Source organism: Mustela nigripes, chromosome 13 (genome assembly GCF_022355385.1).
Source record: "Mustela nigripes isolate SB6536 chromosome 13, MUSNIG.SB6536, whole genome shotgun sequence".
Taxonomy (NCBI): Eukaryota; Metazoa; Chordata; class Mammalia; order Carnivora; family Mustelidae; genus Mustela; species Mustela nigripes.
In genome coordinates, this window is record NC_081569.1 from 128412328 (window position 1) to 128433549 (window position 21222).

At 46.5% G+C, this 21222-nt stretch overlaps 1 protein-coding gene across 5 annotated transcripts in view; it reads right to left on the minus strand.

The window, feature by feature from the left end:
• Nucleotides 1-21222, minus strand: part of TMEM63C (transmembrane protein 63C) — a 128812-nt gene that overhangs the window by 60814 nt on the left and 46776 nt on the right. Inside the window, exon 1 of one of the 5 annotated variants that reach the window (XM_059373649.1) lies at nt 10470-10785. The exons of 3 other annotated variants lie outside the window; for them this stretch is intronic. The gene's annotated coding sequence lies outside the window, so the exon portion shown is untranslated. One more of the 5 variants, XM_059373650.1, reaches the window with a different exon arrangement.

Below are 21222 nucleotides of genomic sequence, written 5' to 3' on the forward strand. Positions count from 1 at the left end.
GGTGGGAATGCAAGTTGGTGCAGCCAATTTGGAGAACAGTATGGAGACTCCTTAAGAAATTAAAAATAGAGCTTCCCTATGACCCTGGAATTGCACTACTGGGTATTTACCCCAAAGATACAGATGCAGTGAAAAGAAGGGCCATCTGTACCTCAATGTTTATAGCAGCAATGGCCACGGTCGCCAAACTGTGGAAAGAACCAAGATGTCCTTCAACAGACGAATGGATAAGGAAGATGTGGTCCATATACACTATGGAGTATTATGCCTCCATCAGAAAGGATGAATACCCAGCTTTTGTAGCAACATGGACGGGACCTGAAGAGAGTACACTGAGTGAAATAAGTCAAGCAGAGAGAGTCAATTATCATATGGTTTCACTTATTTGTGGAGCATAAGAAATAACACGGAGGACATGAGGAAATGGAGAGGAGAAGGGAGTTGAGGGAAATTGGAGGGGGAGGTGAACCATGAGAGACTATGGACTCTGAAAAACAATCTGAGGGTTTTGAAGGGGCGGGGGGTGGGAGGTTGGGGGAACCAGGTGGTGGGTATTATGGAGGGCACGTATTGCATGGAGCACTGGGTATGGTGCATAAACAATGAATTGTTACACTGAAAAGAAATTAAAAAAGGGGGGTATGGGAGAAGATACTGTATGCAAATAAGAACCAGAAGAGGGGGGGGAAAAAAAAAAAGAAAAGAACCAGGAGAAAGCAGGGGTGGTCACACTGTCCCTCAGACAAAGTAGATCCAAAGTTCAAAACTGCCGCAAGGCACAAAGAAGTCTATTCTAGAATGATTAAAAAGGTCAATTCTCCAGGAAGAGATGATAATTATAAATACATGGGCACCTAACAGCAGAGCACGCAATGATATGACACAGACAGAACTGAAGGGAGAAAAGAGTAACTCAACGGAGGAGGGGGTTTAATGGGTAGACCCCCAGAGAGATCAATAAGGAGTCAGAGGACTTGAGTATCTACAACACTATAGACCTACTGGTCCGGACACATGGATGTGGGACACCCCTCGCAAGGGCAGTGGCACATACACTCCTCTCGAGTGCACTAGGACTGCTCTGCGGGCTGGGTCCCAGGCTTGGCTACAGGTGGGGGGCGTCCCACAGCTCCTGGCATACAGGGACCACTGTATGGCAGTGATGACTACCGTCACCACTGCCTCTCAGATGTGCTTGGGTCTCTGTCTACATAAAGGCTTCTGTTCCCTTGATTCATCAGCCAGTTTCAGCATTTGACAAATCTTTATTACCATTGCTGGGCCCCCTTCTAAGTGCTGGGGAACAGGGGTGAACGGCAGCAGCCAGACCGGTTCTTGCCACCTCCCATTAGACTAACTCCTAGGTAGATTTAACACGTTTACTGATACTGTAAATGTTCCCTTCCGTTTTGTTTTCTAAGAATCTAAAGTTTCTATGTCATAAATACCATTTTAATACTTATTAGCAGTCATCTTACTCTATTCCTTTATTATTTCTCATAGTTTTTCAGGAGATGACCTTGTTCTTTTTTTCTCCAGATAATGAATCTTATCGTCTACAACTTGATAAGTTGGCCTCCTTTTATAACTTCTATTTTCAAAATTTGTATTGGAGTGTACTTCTAGAGGAATGTTAAAGAATGTTTAAGGTCATATTCCCCTCGTATGTGTGTATATCTATAAACACACATACACACACATGCATAATATTATGTTAAGCAATGTCCATCTATTCCTATTAAATAAGAGTTAAAACTGAGACCTTGAGTAGTCAATGCAATCTTGAAAAAGAAAAGCAAAGCTGGAGGTATCAGATTTCAAGTTATATTACAAAGTGGTAGTGATCAAAACAGTATGGTATTGGCATAAAAACAGATACATAGTTCGATGGAATAGAACAGAAAACCCAGAAACGAACCCCAAATTATAAGGTCAATTAATCTTCGACAGAGGAGGAATGACTATGGGAGACAGTCTCTCTTCAACCAATGGTGTTGGGAAAACTGGACAACAACATGCAAAAGAATGAAACTGCACCACTTTCTTATACTACACAAAAAAATAAATTCAAAATGGATTAAAGACATAAATGTGAGACCTGATGCCATAAAAACCCTAGAAAAGAGCACAGGCAATAATTTCTCTAACATCAGCTATAGCAACATTCTTCTAGACATGTCTCCTGAGGCAAGGGAAATGAAAGCAAAAATTAACTATGGGGACCACATCAAAAAATAAAAAGTTTTTGCATAGTGAAAGAAACAAAACAAAAAGGCAACCCACTGAATATTTGCAAATGACATATCCAATAAAATGTAAGTATCCAGAATGTACAAATGTACAAAGAACTTATAAAACTCAACGCCCAAAAACCAAATAATCCAATTTAAAATGGGTAGAAGTCATGAATAAACATTTTTTCAAAGAAGACAAATCCAGATGGCCAACAGACACATGAAAAGATGCTCAATATCATTCATCATCAGGCAAATGCAAATCAAAACCACAATGAGCTATCACCTCCCACCTGTCAGAATGGCTGAAATCAACAATACAATGTTGGTGAGGATGTGGAGAAAAAGAAACGCTTATGCACAGTTGGTGGGAATGCAAACTGGTACAGCTTTTGTGGGAAACAGTACACAGGGTCTTCAAAAAATTAACAATAGAACTACCCTAAACCCAGTAATTGCACTTAATGGGTATTTACCCACAAAACCAAAAACACTAATTCAAAGGGATACACCCATCCCTTTGTTTATAGCAGCATTATTTGCAATAATCAAAGTATACAAGCAGCCCAAGTTTCATCCATAGATGAATGGATACAGAAGATGTGGTATATAGAGACAATGGAATATTATTCAGCCATAAAAAAGGCATGAAATCTTACCATTTGCAATGACACGGATAGAGCTAGCAAGTGCTATGCTACGCAAAGTAAGTCAGAAAAAGACAAATATGATCTCACCCACATGTGGAATTTAAGAAACAAAACAGATGATCAAAGGAAAGGGAGAAAGAGAAAGAAAAACCAAGAAATAGACTCTTAACTATAGAGAACAAACTGATGGTTAGCAGAGGGGAGGTGGGTGGGGGGGAATGGGTAAAATAGGGGATGGGGATTAAAAAGTATACTTACCGAGATGCAAGAAAATAAAATAAAGTGACAAAAACATTTAAAAAGTGGAGATACAATCAGGGACATACGTTGAACTTTACCAAATGCCTTTAAGCCATTTTTAGCATTTATGGAGCTGTTTACGTGAGTTTTCACCTCTTTTGACCTATTACTTGGTTCAAGATAGTCCCACTCGCTTGTGGTGCATTTGTTTTTTAAACATAACCCTGTGCAATTCTATTTGTTGTTATTAATTTTTGAATTTTGCACCAGTCTTCAGAAATTGGATTTTTTTTCAGTCATTTTTCCTTTTTGGTGTTGTCAGTGTTATGCCGGCTTCACAGAATAATTTGGAATCTTTCCTTCTCTATGGTCTGGCATGGTTGGTGCAGCTTCAAAAACATGTAATTAGGGGCGCCTGGGTGGCTCAGTCAGTTAAGCATCTGACTCTTGATTTTGGCTCCAGTCATGGGATCGAGCCCTGCTTCGGGCCCTATGCTGGGCCTGGAATCTGCCTGGGGTTCTCTATCTCTCTTATAATAAATTATAACTCTCTCATAATAAATTAATATTTTTAAAAACATAGCAATATCCTTTCCTTGGAGGTTTATAAAAATTCAAAGTTGGCTAAACCTCAGGGTTTTGGGGGAGAGTTTTATGAAAACTCAGTTTCTCTCGTGATTATTGATCCATTCACACTTTCTAGTTAGTTCTTCTGGGGTCAAACTGCTGATTTATATCTTCTCAGAAAACTATCAGTTTCAGTTGATTTTCAGCTGAATTTACATGTGGTCAAGCACAGAATCCTCCAAGAATATTTTTTCTCTTCTCTGTATTAGCGGCTATTTCCCCATTTTAATGTTCAATTTTACATATTTGGCTCACTCCTACCCCAACCCCCATGAGATTACTTAGACCTTTAAAAAGTCATCCAAGGACACACGCTGTTCGAACAGCAGCCTACTGACCATGTGCATGGCCCAGAGACTAAGTAGCTGGAATCAGGGACGAGGAGGAGGAAGGCAGTGGGGGAGGAGCATTCAGAAAACATTTTAAAAGTGCGGAGTGCCCCTGCACATGTGCCCTGGCCTTGAACATCCCACATCTCCTTTTCACAAGTCCCCCTCACCCAGTAATACGTGACGACTCCCACCCTGTCTTCAATCCCCAGCTGCCACCTCCTCTTGGAAACTTTCCTGGCTTCCCCGGGAAAAGTCAGTGCCTTTCCTCTGACATTCAAGTTTACTTTTTTTTTTTAATTAAAAAAAAGTTTTTTTAAGATTTTATTTGTAATCTCTACACCCAACGTGGGGCTTGAACTCACAACCTCAAGATCAAGAGTCTCAGGCTTCCATTGACTGAGCCAGCCAGGTGCCCCTAATTTTGAAAACTTAAAAAAAGAATTTATTTAGGGGCGCCTGGTTGGCTCAGTGGGTTAAACCCTCTGCCTTCAGCTCAGGTCAGGATCCCAGGGTCCTGGGATCGAGCCTCACATCAGGTTCTCTGTTCAGTGAACAGAGAACTCCTCTCTCTGCCTGCCTCTCTGCCTACTTATGATCTCTTTCTGTTAAATAAATAAATAAAATCTTTAAAAAATTGTTTTAAATTTATTTGAGAGAGAAAGCACACAAGCGAGGGGAGGGGCAGAGGGAAATAGAGAGAAGAAGACTCCCCGCTGAGTGGGGAGCCAGATACGGGGCTCAGTCTCAGGACTTGGGGATCATGAGCTGAGCTGAAGGCAGCTGCTTAACCAACTGAGCCACCCAGGCATTCCATAATTTTGAAAACCTTTAAACACAAAAAATTAAAAGAATAAAACCAATGGAATTAACTCGTGTTAACATTCTATCATTTTTGCCTCAGATCTTTTTTGTTAAAAGCAGCATTACTCGGAAATTAAAAGCCCTTCCTTCCATCCACCGGCACCAGCTCCTTCTTCCCCTCGCCCAAGACCACAAGTGCGAGTCTAGTAGCTACTGCAACACGTCTGCATCCATAAATCACAAACAGTTTTGTCTGTGATTGCCACAGAAATGAAATGTTCCTGAACGGTATTATTCGGCAATTTCCCATTTCATGCAATACTGTTTGAGATTTATTTATGCTAATACCGATCGCGCGCGTGTTTATTGAGGTAGAAGTTACAAAACATAAAATCTCCCAATTCCGTGTGTTTTAACTGCTGCGTAAGATCACATTTGTAGTTCTCTGTTCCATCCCTGTAGACACTGAAGACACTGACGTGGAGACCTCTTTTGTGCTTCCAGCCTTACTGCCCTAGATACCCTTGGAGCTGTCTCCTCAAGCACACGTGTGAGTTTCTCGAGGTAATTATACACCTAGATGTGAAACTGTTGGTCATAAAGTATGTACCGCTGCAGTTTTGAATGTCATTGCGGAAACATCCGCGGTGCTTCTTCCCGCCATTACTCCAGCATCTCTGCAGCTGTCGCCACGATCAGTTGGCTTGCCCACCTGCCCCCAACCTCACAAGTTACCAGAGGACATGTGTGTGACTGGCACTCAGTGAACACTTGACAAATGTCAGGATGAGCTCACTGTCTAGCACAAGAGACAGATGCTAATGGGACAAGTGCATTAATAAAGGCTATGAGACCTCTCCAGGGAAGGCTTCATGGAGGAGGTGGCATGGGAGCCGGAGTTTGAAAGGCAGGAAGGGTCTGACCGAATGAGGCTGGGGATGACGGAATGACTGGGCTGGGAGGAGGGGGTGGGTCAAACGGCCTGGGCACCTTGGATGTGACCGAGTGGTGGTTCTTAGCTGAACCATGAGGGGGCCATCCCCGCTCCATGCAGGAAGAGCCTTGAGCCAGAACAGAGTGTGTGGGAAGGTGGAAGGAAGCAGGAAGACAGGTTGGAAAAGGGTAAGTGGGTCTAACCCAAGCTCAGTCTCCAATGGCAGGCTCTGGGGAGCCAGTAAGAAGTGACCAGGTCAGAGATGGGCTCAAAGATGACTCACGTGATAAGAGGTAAATCGCTGGGGTACCCAGGCCCTGGAGTAGGAGTAAGTCAGAGAGCCTGTCCCCCCCACCTCTGCCTCTCTGTCTCTGGGGACAAATCAGGTCACCGGGCCTGGACTTCTGCCCCAGACCCACAGCAGAGTGCTGGGACTCAGCCTCTCCGCGTCCTCCGCTTTGCAGTCCTGTGAGCCCAGGCCATTGCTGCCTGTCCCCTCCATTCTGGCTGCTCTAGGCAGGTGTCAGGCCAGGGGACTGGGGAGACCCTCCATGAAGCATGAAGCCAGGGCCCCTGCATTGAATCTCGTGCCCTGGCCTAGCTCAGCCCGTCTGATCAAGCCTGCAGTGCATCCCGGGGCCTGAGGTGATGGTGGGGTGGGAGTCCTGTCCTTCTGTATTCCCTGCAGTCCTTCAGCAGAGCCCTGCTCTGGGCACCCGGCCCAGAGTGGAGGGAAAGGGGACACACGCACGACCTTCACTTCCAAGTCCTTTTGTCTTAAGCCACTTCAGCAAAACCACCAGCAGCGGGGATAGCAGGTGAGCGGAGGTTGTCAGCCATGCTCGGGAGGAGGGGCACTCCTTGGGAGTCACACAGGCCTGGACCCGCTCTGGGTTCGGCCGCTCTGGAGCCGGCGAATGTACGTGTGCCTGCGTGTGGTTGTGGCTGTTAAAACCTCTCTGAGCCTCAGTGTTCGCATCCATCAAGTGGGCCACTCACACCTGCTCTGCCCCTCCCCCAGGAGTAACAAGGAATGTGAGGTCACTCAGTGGCACCAGGACCTCAGGGCAGGGACACGGTTCAGGCTGTCGTTCCACTGCCTGAGCAGCTCTCCCCAGAGCCTGGCTGCGTTTGCAGGTCTGGGCACATGAGCTCCCAGTCCAGAAGGGCTCCAGTCCTACCGAAGGACAGACGTCCCCCACACCTGTCCCCCATGCCCCCCACACACCCTCTGGTTCTGGGAAGACCAGGCCATCTGCCTGCTCTTTTGGAGGCAACAGCTCAGTTCAAACAGTGCCCGAAGCTGTCCACACTGTTGGTCAACCACTGCCACCAAAACGTGGCCAGCCTGCCCAGAGACCCCGGACAGCCACCACTGAGCCAGTAAAGGGGGGAGTGCATGGAAAGAACAGGGTTCCGGGTCTCTAAGCACATGCAGGTATGTCCACCTTTCTGCTTCCTGACATTCCCCCCACCCCCATGCCCCAGGGGCTGGGCTGGCCCCCTGTGGCGGGGATAATGAAGAGGGTAGAAACCTGGCTCCCGTGTGCCCCCAGACAAGGTGTCTGTGTGTGCCTTGTCCCTCGTGCTCCACGGCTCCACGGCCCCCAGCGAAACCCAGTTGCTGTCCCCAGGGGCTCATTTGCCCTCTGCAGCATTTCCAGCCTAGGGTCCCCTCACTGCCACTCAGACACCTGAGGCGCTGAGGCCCCCATGTCAAAGCCCATCACACGGCCACATCCCCAGCCAGGTGGCCAAGGCACATCGTGCCCATCTGGACCTTCAAAGATCTCAGGATGCCCTTCTCTTTTGACAGGATCCTATGGCCTGAGGCCAGTGTCCCTCTTGTGGGGCACAATTCTGGGAAGACTCGGCTGATCTTGTCTTAGGAGAGCTTGTGCGGAACAGCAGAATGGAAGCCTGGGGACGTCAGCCCGGGGGATCCCAGGACACTTGGATCCTGGTTTTGAAAATGGCTCCAGGCTTCAGTTCCCTTTTGGAACAATCCGAATCACCAGGAGGAGGCAGGGGGTGACTGTGGGCATCCCCCTGCCCCGGCCACCCCACCCCTGCCTCTCCCTGTTTCGGCAGCCGCGGGTGCTGGGGAGTAACATGGCAGCTTGGTTGCCTTCCCTGCCCTAGAAACACAGGATGCAGGGGTCTGGCCACTGGCGTTCTTTGTAAGAGCTGCCTCAGTTTGCCCAGGGCAGTCTAGACAGATCCATGACAAGGACACATGGTACCCCATGAGCTGCCCCATTCTCATCCTAGCTCCCCCTGGAACCCTGATCTGCACGAGTTGCACCAGCCAATTCACGGCAAGAACGGGAGTCCAGTCCACAGCACCCAAGCTGATAGGTGAGTAACCCAGGAAAACCGTGGCTTTCCCAAGACAGAGAGAGGACACAGGGTCCTGCCCCAGGCTAAACAGTGTTTTAAAGCTGCTGATCTCACTTCCTCAGAGTGTTGTCCTTACGGCTGTTCCCAGAGCGAGCCTGCCTGAGGCTCCAAACGCTGGGCGGTCTCCTGCACTCTGGACACTGCGTGCAAACAGCTCCCAGGACTTTATGACCATCATCTCCGTGGTTCTTCCACCAGCCGCTTCCCAGGAAGAACCAGAGGAGAGACAGTGTCCCTGGGCTGTGACAGACAGTGGGGAGGGTACAGACTGGCAGCAAGGTCCACAGGGCCCCCGGTCACCAGTGCTTGGCTGTGGGGGAGTTCTGCTAAATATCACAGGCAGCCAACAGAAGCCCTCAGGGGCCCAAACACAACCCCAGGTGCACGAGGGAGGGATGGCCTGCCTTCCAAGCCTTCGAGGAGTGCCCTAGACTGTCCACAAGGGAGAGGGCATCCCCCATAGAGGGAAGAGCCACATTTTCCCGCAAGAAAGCTGGAAACAGCTTGGATCTACACCAGTGTCCAGGAATAGCCCTTCCCATCTGTAATAAATGGGTGACATGTTTCCAAAGCCCTTTGACCCAGCTGAAGAAGGTGTTTTCACGCCCAGCTGTCAGGTAGGAAAACCAACGGCAGGGGGCCAGCCAAAAACAGCTCTGGTCCAGAACCTATGCCATGCTTCTCCACGAATGGTTCCTTTCCAGGAGCCTCTCCACAGCCTGACCCTGCCTCTGCTGGCCGGGAGGGACACACCACCAGCTTCTCAGGATGGGGCAGTGGTCCTTGTTCTGGAGACCCTCAGGGCATCCCAGCAGAGGAACTGGACACCAGCCAGATAGGTCCTCTTCTCTCTCTGGCATTGTACTGTCACCCCATGGTCACCTCCAAGAGCCACAGAACCAACAGTAGTCCATTTCTCCAGGGGACAGGTGTTGGAGAGAGAGCAAGGGTGAGATGCTCCACCCCAGGGGTGGCGTCGGGAGAAGGCCATCCTGCCAACATGGTTCCCTGGCTTCTTCTCCAGTGAGACGCAGGCCATCAGAGGAGGAAGTCCATCTCCTCATTCCACAGCAGCCTGAGAACTTGCAGGTGGCTTTCAACAAGGCCAGTACGGGGGCTGAAGCCTGGAACTGGGCTGCCCCCTCAGGGTTTCCTCTCCAGAAGCCAACTCTCCCTCTCTCCCAGAACCCACAAGGAGATAGAGGCCCACAGTCCCCTCTGCTCGGATGAGCGTTTTTCATGAGCGATTTTCTCCTGTCCCCAGACAACTCTTATCCTTGCAGTGTTCACACTCCTAACACCCGAGAGGCCCTGCAGAAGTTGTAACCTCCTCCATTCTCGGGTTTGGGAAAAGGGGGCCCTGCAGTGGGGGTGGTCATCCACCCCAAATTGGACCAGGAGCCTGGAGAGCAAGATTGGCCCTTGCCCCTCCAGAGAGCATTAGATGGTCAAGGCAGTGCCTGGGAAGACAGCTCTGTAGGACCTGCTAAGTGACCTCAGTGAAGCCACAGCACCCCCGGCCTCAGTTTCCCCAGGTCCTACACTCAAATCCAAAGTTTCTCTCTCAAGGCCAAGAGGGGGATGGATGCAAGAACCTTTCTCTGCAAGCATATGAGAAAAGGTGGCATCCTCTAGTCCAGGGGGCCCAGGAGCCCAGCCCACCAATACAGAATGAGACCCCTACCCGGCAGCCAGCAGCGGTGACGCTGTCGTAACTCATAACGGTGCAGTAGACTGCGGGGGAAGCGCACCCCCCTCCCAGCCCAGCCCAGTGAGTGGGCGGCACAGCCCTGGGGAATCCCTGGGTGGGGGTACTCGCAGAGGTAACCCACCTGGCTGTCAAGCAGGCAGAGGCTGGGGTTAGGGGTGGGGGGTTGGGGGGAGCCTCCCGCCCAACCCCCCTCAAACCCAGCGAAGACAGTCGACCAAGCTACGGCCTTCCCTGGTGGGCAGCTCATTCCACCCTTCCCTGGGTCCAGGCCGGCAGCCAGCCAGCGTGCCAAGGGACTGTGGCGCAGTCTCCCCAACCCCCACCCCGCCCAGTCCGAGGTCCCGGAAAGCAAAGAGCAAGCAGTCCCTCCCCGCCCCCTCCCCCGTCCAGGACCCGGATTCCGCTCCCCTTCTCCCGGCCTGATCAGTCCTGGCTCACACCACCCGCGTGCTCACCACATCTGCGCCTGGGCGTCACGGCCCAGCCCCAGGCAGGGTGCCCCGGCCGCCGGGATGCGGTGACAGGCAGCACGCTCCTTACCTGGGAGGAGACAGCCAGCCGGTCCTCCTCGCGGGCCTGGTGAAGCCAGCCCCACCTGGCAAGGGACTGTCAGCAAATTCCCCTCTGCATCACCGCGGGAGCGGCATCCCGGCTCCTCCCCGGCTGGAGCCAAGCTTGGCTCCGCCCCAAAGCTGCTCTGACCCACCGGGGAACCCAGGCTGGATTATCATATACAAAGGCCCGGGCTCCGCCTCAGAGACCCTGTCTCTACAAGGAACCATCTGCAAACTACCATCGCAAATGCACAAGGCTGCCGATCCCTGCAGCCATGGCTCCGGCACCCTCTGATGCCGTGGGCCTCGGTAGCTGTCTTGCTGCTCTCCGCCCACCCTACAACCTCACCCCTACCCCAAGCTCTCCTCTGAGGCGTGTCTTCCTTCCGAACCTCCCCACCGGGCGCCAGCCAAAGCAAGAAAAGATGCACAACGACACAAAGGTAGCAGGGTTCTGCCCCGCCCTGGGACCGGCTCCTGGTGCCCAGTAGCTGGTACTCCCTCTTTCTTCCCCAGCAGAGAAAAGATCTACAGATTGGCCACAGCCCTGCCTGGTAGGCCCAAAGGAGTGGGCTGGGTCATTTGCAGTTAGCCTGGGCCACTGTCCCCTTCCTGTCTCCAGTTTCATCAAAGTCCTGGCTATTGGGCTAGAGACGCTACTTTGGGCCCTGGAGGCAGGTACCCGTGTTTGAACCCCCAAAGAGCCGTCTGCAGAGTAAGGGGTAGTAGGGAACTCACTCTCTTTTTCCCAGACAGGGGCCCGCCCAGGCATGTTTATTTTATAGACATTATCCTGTACTATCAGTATAATGGCTAATGGGTGAGGAGAGCTGAAAAGGGACTGTCTACAGTTTTATAAGGGTAAGATACTGATCATTAGGAGTTATTAGCAATCAGATGAGAAGACCTTAGAGGAAGCAGCTGAATACAAGGTACAAGATGCTGCAGGGAGGGGAGCTGTGCCTTCCTGAGGTGTTTCTCAGCCAGATAAATGCAAGAGCAGCATTCAAGAACTCTAGCTGCCTGGATTCGAATCCCCGCTGGGCCATCTAAATATGGGGCTTAACCTCTCTGAGCCTCATTCGTTGCATATATAGAATGAAGGAAATAATAACAACATTGGAAGGCGGTTATGAGGATGAAATGAGATATTGTGCACGAAGTAGATGCTCAGTGAATCTAGTGGTTGTTTGCCATCGTTACTGTCCTGGGTACTGGCAGGAGAAAGAGAAGCCTGAACAGAAGCAGCTTGTTGTCCCTTTCCTCTGCTTCCTCATTACAGAACCAGTGTCTGACCTCAGGGTGAGACCTTATGTAATGGGGCTTTAGAAAGGCCCAGTGTTAAGTGGAAAAAACATGGTCTTCAGATGCAGTTGAACCTTTGTTCAGATCTGGACTTTTGTCTCTTACTAGCTATGTCACCTTGTACAAGTTGCTTAACCACTCTGAAATTACCTTCCTCATCTGTAAAACAGGCACCTTGACACAAATAAAAGAAGTCCGATTACAGTATTTACCTTACAGGGTGGGTAGGAATATAAAATGCATAGAAGGTACTTAACTCAGTTTTCCACATACAGAAGAAGCAGGTCACTGTTCATCTCTCCTTTCTTGGAAAGACCTAGATAAAGTGAAGACAAGACCCAACACTGAAATTCCCAGGCATCCTGGACTGAGTGTCCTGGGAGGAGACTGAATGGTGGGTATTCTAGCCCAGATCAGGAGCTGGTTTCAGCAGCTCTTCAAGCCCTCTGCCAAGGTCCCATCCACGTAGAACCTGCGCAGCCTGCTTCCCTAGTGAGCCTGACCCCTGGACATGCCCTCTGGTGGAAGCCGAGGCCAGAGTGGAAAGCTGGAAGCAGGTCTTCAAGGACCTCAAAGACAAGGCTCAGAAATTTGAACTTTACTAGGTAGGCCCTGGGAGCCATGGAAAGTGTTTGAGCAGCAGCAAGGGATAAGACTGATAAGCCCAAACCTAAGTCACTCCTGCTCCTGGAGGCAAGACCTAGGAGGCATCAAGGATATGCACTAAAGGGAGACACAGAAGAGGAAGAACAAGAACCCATGAAAATGCCAGGCGGGCATTAAAATGATCTAATCAAAGACATGACCCCTCTGTCCTAACCAGTGTCCTAACCAGCTGAACACCAGCCACCCAGATGAGGGTGAAGCTGGTAGAAGGTGCTCAGTAAAGGTGTATGAAATGAATAGCTGAGGCTTTGTGGGCTTGGGGAGGCTTTTGAAGGAAAGGTGCTTCCAACTCGCGGGTGCTGAGAACATTTTTCATGCTCTTATGTGGACTAAGGTAGGAGTTCTATGAAAGACAATGACTACTATGCTATTGTCTTTATGACTGTTTTGTTAACGGCCAGTGCCTTGTTTGAGAACATTATCCAGAACAACAGCAAAGAAACCAAAGGCTCCTGAGCCATCCAGACAGATGGAACTGTCACACTGTCAGAATTGGTGCTTTTTCTGCAGAAGAGCACCTTGTAGATATCTTCAATGAGAGCCCACCTACATTTACTCTACATACAATTTCAGCATATCCAGGGTGGCAGAGACTGCCAAGGGTCCCCTGATAGCTTTCCTTCCCACTTCCTTTTAGCAGCAGAGCTTCCAAGATTAAAACTGGATTCATGGCTACCTTGCCAGAGACTACATTTCCCAGCCTCCCTTGCAGCCAGGAGCAACTACAGGACTAAGTTCTAGCCAATGGGAAATGAGTGAAAGTGACATATTTCACTTCTGGGCCACACTCTTAAAAGGAAGCTGCCTGCTCCCCACTTCCTCTTTTCCCTTGTGCAGACTGGACCATGGGCATGGGGATGGGTGGGGAGCTGCTTGATGAAGCTGGCAAGGACAGCACCCTCGGGTTGCCCACTCAACAAGGCATTAAGAACATGAGTTGCATGATGACCTGGAGGAGAAGAGCCTTGGATGGCTGAACACCTTGGTCTCTGTCACAACAGCTGAACCAGAAGCCTAACTGACAAACGTAGTCTCCTGATTGTCAAGCCTACAGCAGATGAGCAGGAGCACACCGGAAGAAGGAGGGACTCATAAATAAGCAAGCGCAGTGAAACAAGCAAAAGTCAAGAGCAAGAGAAGATAGAACAACTATGAAACAAAGTCAGAAGTCTTCTAGTTCAGGGTCACTCCGAGAGGCCTGGGGACATCATGGTATTACAGGGTAATGTTGGAAATACGCTACATCATTAAGAGAAGGTTAATTCTGACCAAACGTTTTCATTTAAGATGAAAACAAGGTTAATTTAGAAAGTATTTCTGATCTAAAATGGTTAACGTAAAATAAAACATATGTTTAAAGGTAGAGACCGTCAGCATCCAGAAAACTCAGCCATCCAAGGTGACACTTTTCTTCAAGAATCAGAAAGCAGAGATTTTGGTTCATTGATTATATTTCTTCTTCCCTACTAGATTATGGATCAGATCGTACCTCCTTTTTCTTTTAATTCCTATTATCTAGCACAGTGCCCTGACTCAATAAATACTTCTTTTTTTTTTTTAAGATTTTATTTATTTTATTTGACAGAGATTACAAGTAGACAGGCAGGCAGAGAGAGAGAGAAGGAAGCAGGCAGAGAGAGAGAGAAGGAAGCAGGCTCTCTGCCGAGCAGAGAGCCCTATGTGGGGCTCAATCCCAGGACCATGGGATCACAACCTGAGCCGAAGGCAGAGGCTTTAACCCACTGAGCCACCCAGGTGGCCCTCAACAGATACTTCTTAATGGTGGTGTTGCAAGGCGGAGAGGGTAGATCCCAGAGCTTAGTAAGGTGATTTTGATTATTGATCAGTGAGATTGCCTGAGGTTCTCGACCATCCCAATGAACAAATGCAGGAGCATAGCCCTCAGAAGAGTGTTATGGGCCCACAGTGACCCTGGGACCTCCCCACTATTGTCTAGAAATCATCTCATCAGAAATTCCCCTGAACTCATAAAGACATACATACACAGGGATGTTCATTGCAGAACTGAATGTAATTGCAAAAAAACAAACACAACTGTACACAACCTACACAACTGTTCATGGCCTTTCTGTACTGCCCAGATGAGATGCTCAGGAAAACTCAGTATGACAGGGAAAAGGTGGGACACACAGGAAGAGTCAGCAAGAGTCAGCTCCCCATTTTTCATTAGACTCCACTGGTTTTAGGCTTCAAGGCAGGAAGGGTACTCCAGAGTCCCCAACACCCTAGACCTGGAGCTGGGTCAGCACTGCTGGGTGCTGGATAAGACTGCTAGGGAGTAAACAGAGGAGGGTGGCTGTGGGTCCAGAGGTGATAGACACAAGACTCCACAGATTTTGCTATAGGACCCAGAATGTAAACTCGTGCCACTAACAGGGACAGTATTTTTAAGGCAGAATCACATCACTATTCACACCTTAAATGACCGTCCAGATACTGTAGGGTATCTGCTGCCCCCCAAGAGCCAAATCAAAGCTTTCCAAGAATGTTTCCATGTTTGGGGTTTGGGTTTCTATCACACACTCTAATATGCTTTTCTGAACAGGAGGGAATTTGATTTCCTGTGCAGAAGGGAGGAGAGCAATGTATTGGGGTGGAAAATGATTTTTCCAGTTTCTTCCATCTAACCAGACATGAGATTATAGATTTCAAGATAGAACAAGGCCTCAGGCTTAAGTCCAGAAATATAGCATTGACCCCTCATTGGAAGCTGGCATTCCCCAAGTTGGGGGGCCAGAGTGAAGCCAGGCCCTAATAACCACTTGGCCCTCCATGGCAGAGAATTTAGGCCTCCCCTCTGCTGGCACAGCCTGGCCTCCCTGGCCCCCTTCCTCCTGGCCTCAGGCTAGGGCCCCACTCACCAGTGTTCCACCACTTAGATGTTGTTAGCTAGTAGTAGCCTCTTTTATAGTGCTTCTCTCCCAGAAGATGGGAAGTTCATGACTGGTGAGAGGTCACTTTTATCCACCATCAACCAACAGACACTGCCAATTATCAATATTAGAAACTTCTGGTGGGCCAGGTCAGAGGCAGATGCTGATGACATCACAAAGGAAGCACCTCTGTTGTGCTAGAACTCTGGCGGTATTTGAAAGGGAAGGTTCTCCCATCCAGAATTGAGACAACTGGGAGCATGACCAGACAGATCTTAGTGTTGAAGCTTGTGCATTTTTATCCCAATTCTGTCCTGAGTCTGGCTGATGCCCTGAGGATTAAGTTGATAAGAATACTTGAGTCTTCATGTTGATATTCCATTAAGGTTAACTGCTCCCCACCTCCATCAGGGGGATTCTCGCAGGACGGAAATATAGACATTTATAGATAAACAAAAACTGATATAGTTTATCACCAGTAGACCTGTCTTTTGAGAAATGCTAAAGAGAATCCTTCAGGTTGAAATGGAAGGACAGTAGACAGTAATCTGATTTTATATGAAGAAACAAGAAACACTGGTAAAGGTCACTGCATAGGTAAATATAAAAGTCAGTGTTAATGTATTTTCTTTCTTTCCTATATTATTTAAAAGAAAACTGAATAAAACAAAAAATTATAAATCCTTGTCAATAAACACACAATGTATAAAGATGTAATTTGTGACAATAGCAACATAAAGGTGGGTACAGAGCTATGCAAGGGCAAAATGTTTTGCATACTACTGAAACTAATCTGAACTAGATTGTTACAAATTAAGATGCCAGTTGTAATCCTCAGAGCAATCACTAAGAAAATAACTCAAAAATATATAGTAATAAAACATGACAAAGAAATTAAAACGATACACGAGAAAGTAAGTACCTATTTAACACAAAAAATGGTAGTGGAGAAAATAAACAATAGCAGGATAAGGCATACAAAAAACAAATAGCAAAGTGATAGAAGTAAGTCCTATATTTTCAGTAGTTACTTCAAATATAAGTGAATTAAACTCTGCAATCAAAAGTCAGAGACTGGAAGAATGAATTAAAAAGAAATACAGAGTGCCTAGGTGGCTCAGTAGGTTAAGTGGCTGCCTTCAGCTCAGGTCATGATCCCAGGATCCTGGGCTTGAGCCCCTTATGGGGCTCTCTGCTCAGTGGGGAGCCTGCTTCTCCCCCTCCCCCTCTCTTTGCCACTCCCTCTGCATGTGCTCTCTTTGCTCCCTCTCTGTCAAATAAAGAAATAAAATCTTAAAAAAAAAAAGAAATATACAAATATAAGCTCACAAGAGACTCACATGAGATCCCAAAACACAAATACACTCAAATTAAAAGGATGAAAAAGACATTCATGCGAAGAGTAACCAAAGAGAGCTGGAGTGATTATACTAATATCAGAAAATATAGACTTTAAGGCAAAATTGTTACAAGGGACAAAGAATGACATGATATAATAATGAAAATAGAAATAACAGGGGCGCCTGGGTGGCTCAGTGGGTTAAAGCCTCTGCCTTCAGCTCAGTCATGATCCCAGGGTCCTGGGATTGAGTCCCATATTGGGCTCTCTGCTCAGCAGGGAGCCTGCTTCCTCCTCTCTCTGCCTGCCTCTCTGCCTACTTGTGATCACTGCCTGTCAAATAAACAAATAAAATCTTAAAAAAAAAAAAAAAAAGAAAATAGAAATAGTATATAAAAATATATAATAATCATTATATAAAAAGGTCACTATCAAGAAGGCATGAAAATTGTAAACATACATGTATTCTATCAAATATATATTAGATATATATGTATATATACATATATATCAATATATATGTATATAACATATATGTATATTATCAAAATACATGAAGAAAAAGCTGACAAGATTAGGGGAAGTAAACAGTTTGACAATAATGCCAATTTTGATAATGGATACAACTAGATACAGATCAGCAAGGACATAGTAGACTTGACAATACTAAAAGACCTAAGAGATGACTCTGGAATGTTCCACCCAACAACAGCCCATTCTTCTCAAGTGCGCATGCAGCATTCTCCAGTATAGACCTTAGGTTGGGCCACAAAACTGTTCTCGATAAATTTAAAAAGATTGGAGTTATACTAAATATGTTCTCTGAACACAATGGAATAAAATTAGAAATCAGTAACAGAACTAAATCTGGAAAACTCAAAAACATGGAAATTAAACAATACACCCTTAAATAACCCAAAGTTCAAATAAGAAATCTCAAGGGAAATGAGAAAATATATTGAGATGAATAAAAATGAAAATACAACTTCTATAATTGACGATATGTGATGAAAGCAGTGCTCAGAGGGAAATTTATACGTGTAAATGCCTCCACTAAAAAAGGCACAAAAATCTTTAACCAATAACCTGTTCTTCCAACTTAAGAAACCAGAAAAAGAAGAGCAAACTAAGCTCAAAGAAAGTAGAAAGATGGGGCGCCTGGGTGGCTCAGTGGGTTAAAGCCTCTGCCTTCGGCTCAGGCTCAGGTCATGATCCCAGGGACCTGGGATCAAGCCCCACATCAGGCTTTCTGCTCAGCAAGGAGCCTGCTTCCTCCTCTCTCTGCCTGTCTCTCTGCCTACTTGTGATCTCTGTCTGATAAAAAAAAAAAATCTTTAAAAAAAAAAAAAGAAGAAAGAAAGTAGAAAGAAGGAAACAGTAAAAATTGGAGTGGAGGGGCGCCTGGGTGGCTCAGTGGGTTAAGACTCTGCCTTCTGCTCAGGTCATGGTCTCAGGGTCCTGGGATCGAGCCTGGCAACGGGCTCTCTGCTCAGGGGAAGCCTGCTTCCCTCTCTCTCCCTGCCTGCTGCTCTGCCTACGTGTGATCTCTCTCTGTGTCAAATAAACAAATAAAACCTTAAAAAAAAATTTGGAGTGGAGACAAATGAAATAGAGATCAGAAAAATAACAAAGAATCAGCAAAACCAAAAGCTGATGCTCAAAAAGATTAGCAAAACTGACAAACCTTTAGCTGGACTGAACAGAGGGAGAGAAGACTCAAATTATTAAAATAAAAAATTGTGGGGACATGACTATTGACCCTACAGAAATAAAGAAGGATGATAAGAGAATATTATGAACAAATATATGCCAACAATCTAGGCTCTTTAGATGAAATGAATAAATTCTTAGACACACAATCTACCAAAACTGACTCAAGAAGAAGTAGAAAATACAAATTGACCAGTAATGAGTAAAGAGATTGAATCAGTGATCAAAAAAGTTCCAACAGGGGCGCCTGGGTGGCTCAGTGGGTTAAACCGCTTCCTTCGGCTCAGGTCATGATCTCAGGGTCCTGGGATCGAGTCCCGCATCGGGCTCCCTGCTCAGCAGGGAGCCGGCTTCCTCCTCTCTCTCTCTCTGCCTGCCTGTCTGCTTACATGTGATCTCTCTCTTTCAAATAAATAAATAAATAAATAAATAAATAAAGTTCCAACAGAAAAAGGAACCCTTGTGCCTTGTCAGTAGGATTGTAAACTAGTGCAGCCACTGTGGATACAGTGTGGAGGATCCTCAAAAAATCAAAAATAGAACTACCATATGATCCAGCAATTCCACTTCTGGGAATATATCCAAAGGAAATGAAAATATTAACTTGAAAAGATATCTGCAATCCCATGTTCATTGCAGCATTGTTTCCAGTAGCTAAGCCATGGAAACCACCTCAGTGTCCATGACCAGATGAATGGATAAAGAAATCCTGGTGCACGCGCGCGCGCACACACACACACACACATACACACACTCACATTGGAATATTCTTCAGATGTAAAAATGAGGAAACCCTGCCATTTGCAACACCTTGGTTGAACGTTGAAAGCATGATGCGAAGGGAAATAAGTCAGACAGGGAAAGACAAGGAGTATATAATTTCACGTATATGCGGAATCTAAAAAATAAAACGATGAATAAACAACCAAACAAAAAGCAGAAACAGACCCCAAAATAGAGAAAACAAACTGATGATTGCCAAAGGGGAGAGGGGACGGAAGACGAACAAAATGGGTCAAGGGAAGTGGGAGAGGCAGTTATGGAATGAGTCAGTCATGGGACTGGAAGGTACAGCACTGGGAATACAGGCAGGGGTGCTGTGATGGTCGGTGTGGTGACGGGGGTAGCTACACAGGTGGGAGCATAGCACAATGATCAGACTTGTCGAATCACTATGTTGTACCCCTGAAATGCATGTAATGTTAAATGCCGACTTCACTTCCATTTTTTAAAAGTTCACAGTTTGGGGGAAAGCTTGGCTGGCCCAGTCAGTGAAGTGATCTCTCCCCTCACCTCATGCTCTTTCTCGCTCTTTCAAGTAAATAAATAAAGTATTTTTACAAAATTAAAAAATAAAAAATGTACAATTCATTTTTAGCATATTCACAGAGTTGTACAATCACAATCTGATTTTAGAACATTTCTGTCATGCTGACAAGAAGCCTCACGCCCATTAGCAGTCATTTCTATTCCTCTACCCTGTCCCTCCCTCAACCCTAGAATCTACTGAACTACTCTCCGAATTCATAGACACGCCTGTTCCGGGCATTTCATGTAAACGGAATCATCCAATATGGGGTCTTTTAAGACTGGCTTCTTTTATTTATGTATTTGTTAAAGATTGTATTTATTTATTTAACAGAGAGAGAAAAATCACAAGTAGGCAGAGAGGCGGGCGGGGTGGGGGTGGATGCCGGCTTCCTGTCTGAGCAGAGAGCCTGAGGCGGGGCTCGATCTCAGGACCCTGAAATCATGACCCGGGCTGAAGGCAGAAACTTAACCCACTGAGCCACCCAGGCACCCCTGGCTTCTTTTACTTAGCATAATATTTCAATGTTCCTCCATACAGTCCATTTACTTTTAATATAATTGTTCGTGTGGTTGGGCTCATGTCTACCATCTTGCTCTTTTCTTCTGTTCATGCTACCTTCTTTCAGATTGAGTATTTTTAAGGGCCCATTTTATTTCTGCTGCTATATTAGTTATTCCTCTCTCTTTTTCTTTAGTAGTTGCTCTAAAGTTTACAATAGGCACAATATGCATCTTTAATTTCTCACAGTCTACCTCCAAATAATATTATGGGACATAATATTATATTATATCTCTTCACAGATAACACCAGAAGCTTACAACACTGTTGTTCCATTTCTTCTTCGTTTGTGGGTGTCTGTCCTGCATTTTACTTCTACATCTGCTGTAACTGTTTAGTACATCGTTATTATAAACTCTTATTTTTCTTTTACATAGATTTTTAAAAAAAGATTTTATTTATTTATTTGACAGGTGGAGAACACAAGTAGGCAGAGAGGCAGGCAGAGAGAGAGCAGGAAGCAAGCTCCCGGCGGAGCAGAGAGCCCGATGCGGGGCTTGATTCCAGGACCCTGGGATCACTGAGCTGAAGGCAGAGGCTTTAACCCACTAAGCCACCCAGGTGCCCCTTTACATAGATTTTTAAATGGAGGGAGGAAACATCTCTTATTTTTACCATGTCTGGTATTTATTTCTTTCCATTTACTTCTTTGTGGGGAGTTGAGTGTCTCTACCTTGTATCATTTCCCTCAAGCCTTTAACACACCTGCCGGCAATGAATTCCCTCAGCTTTATCACCGGATACAGACTTCTAGGTTGACAGTATTTTGTTCAATTCAATTAAATCTTAAAGATTTAATTCCTAGTCTTCTGTCTTATATTGTTTCTAATGAAAAGCCAGAGATTATTTTTATATTGTCCTTTGTGTATGTAATGACCCCTCCCCCGGTTCCTTAAAAAAATTTTTTTTTTAATCATTGGTTTTCAACAATTTAAACATGACATGCCTTGCTGTG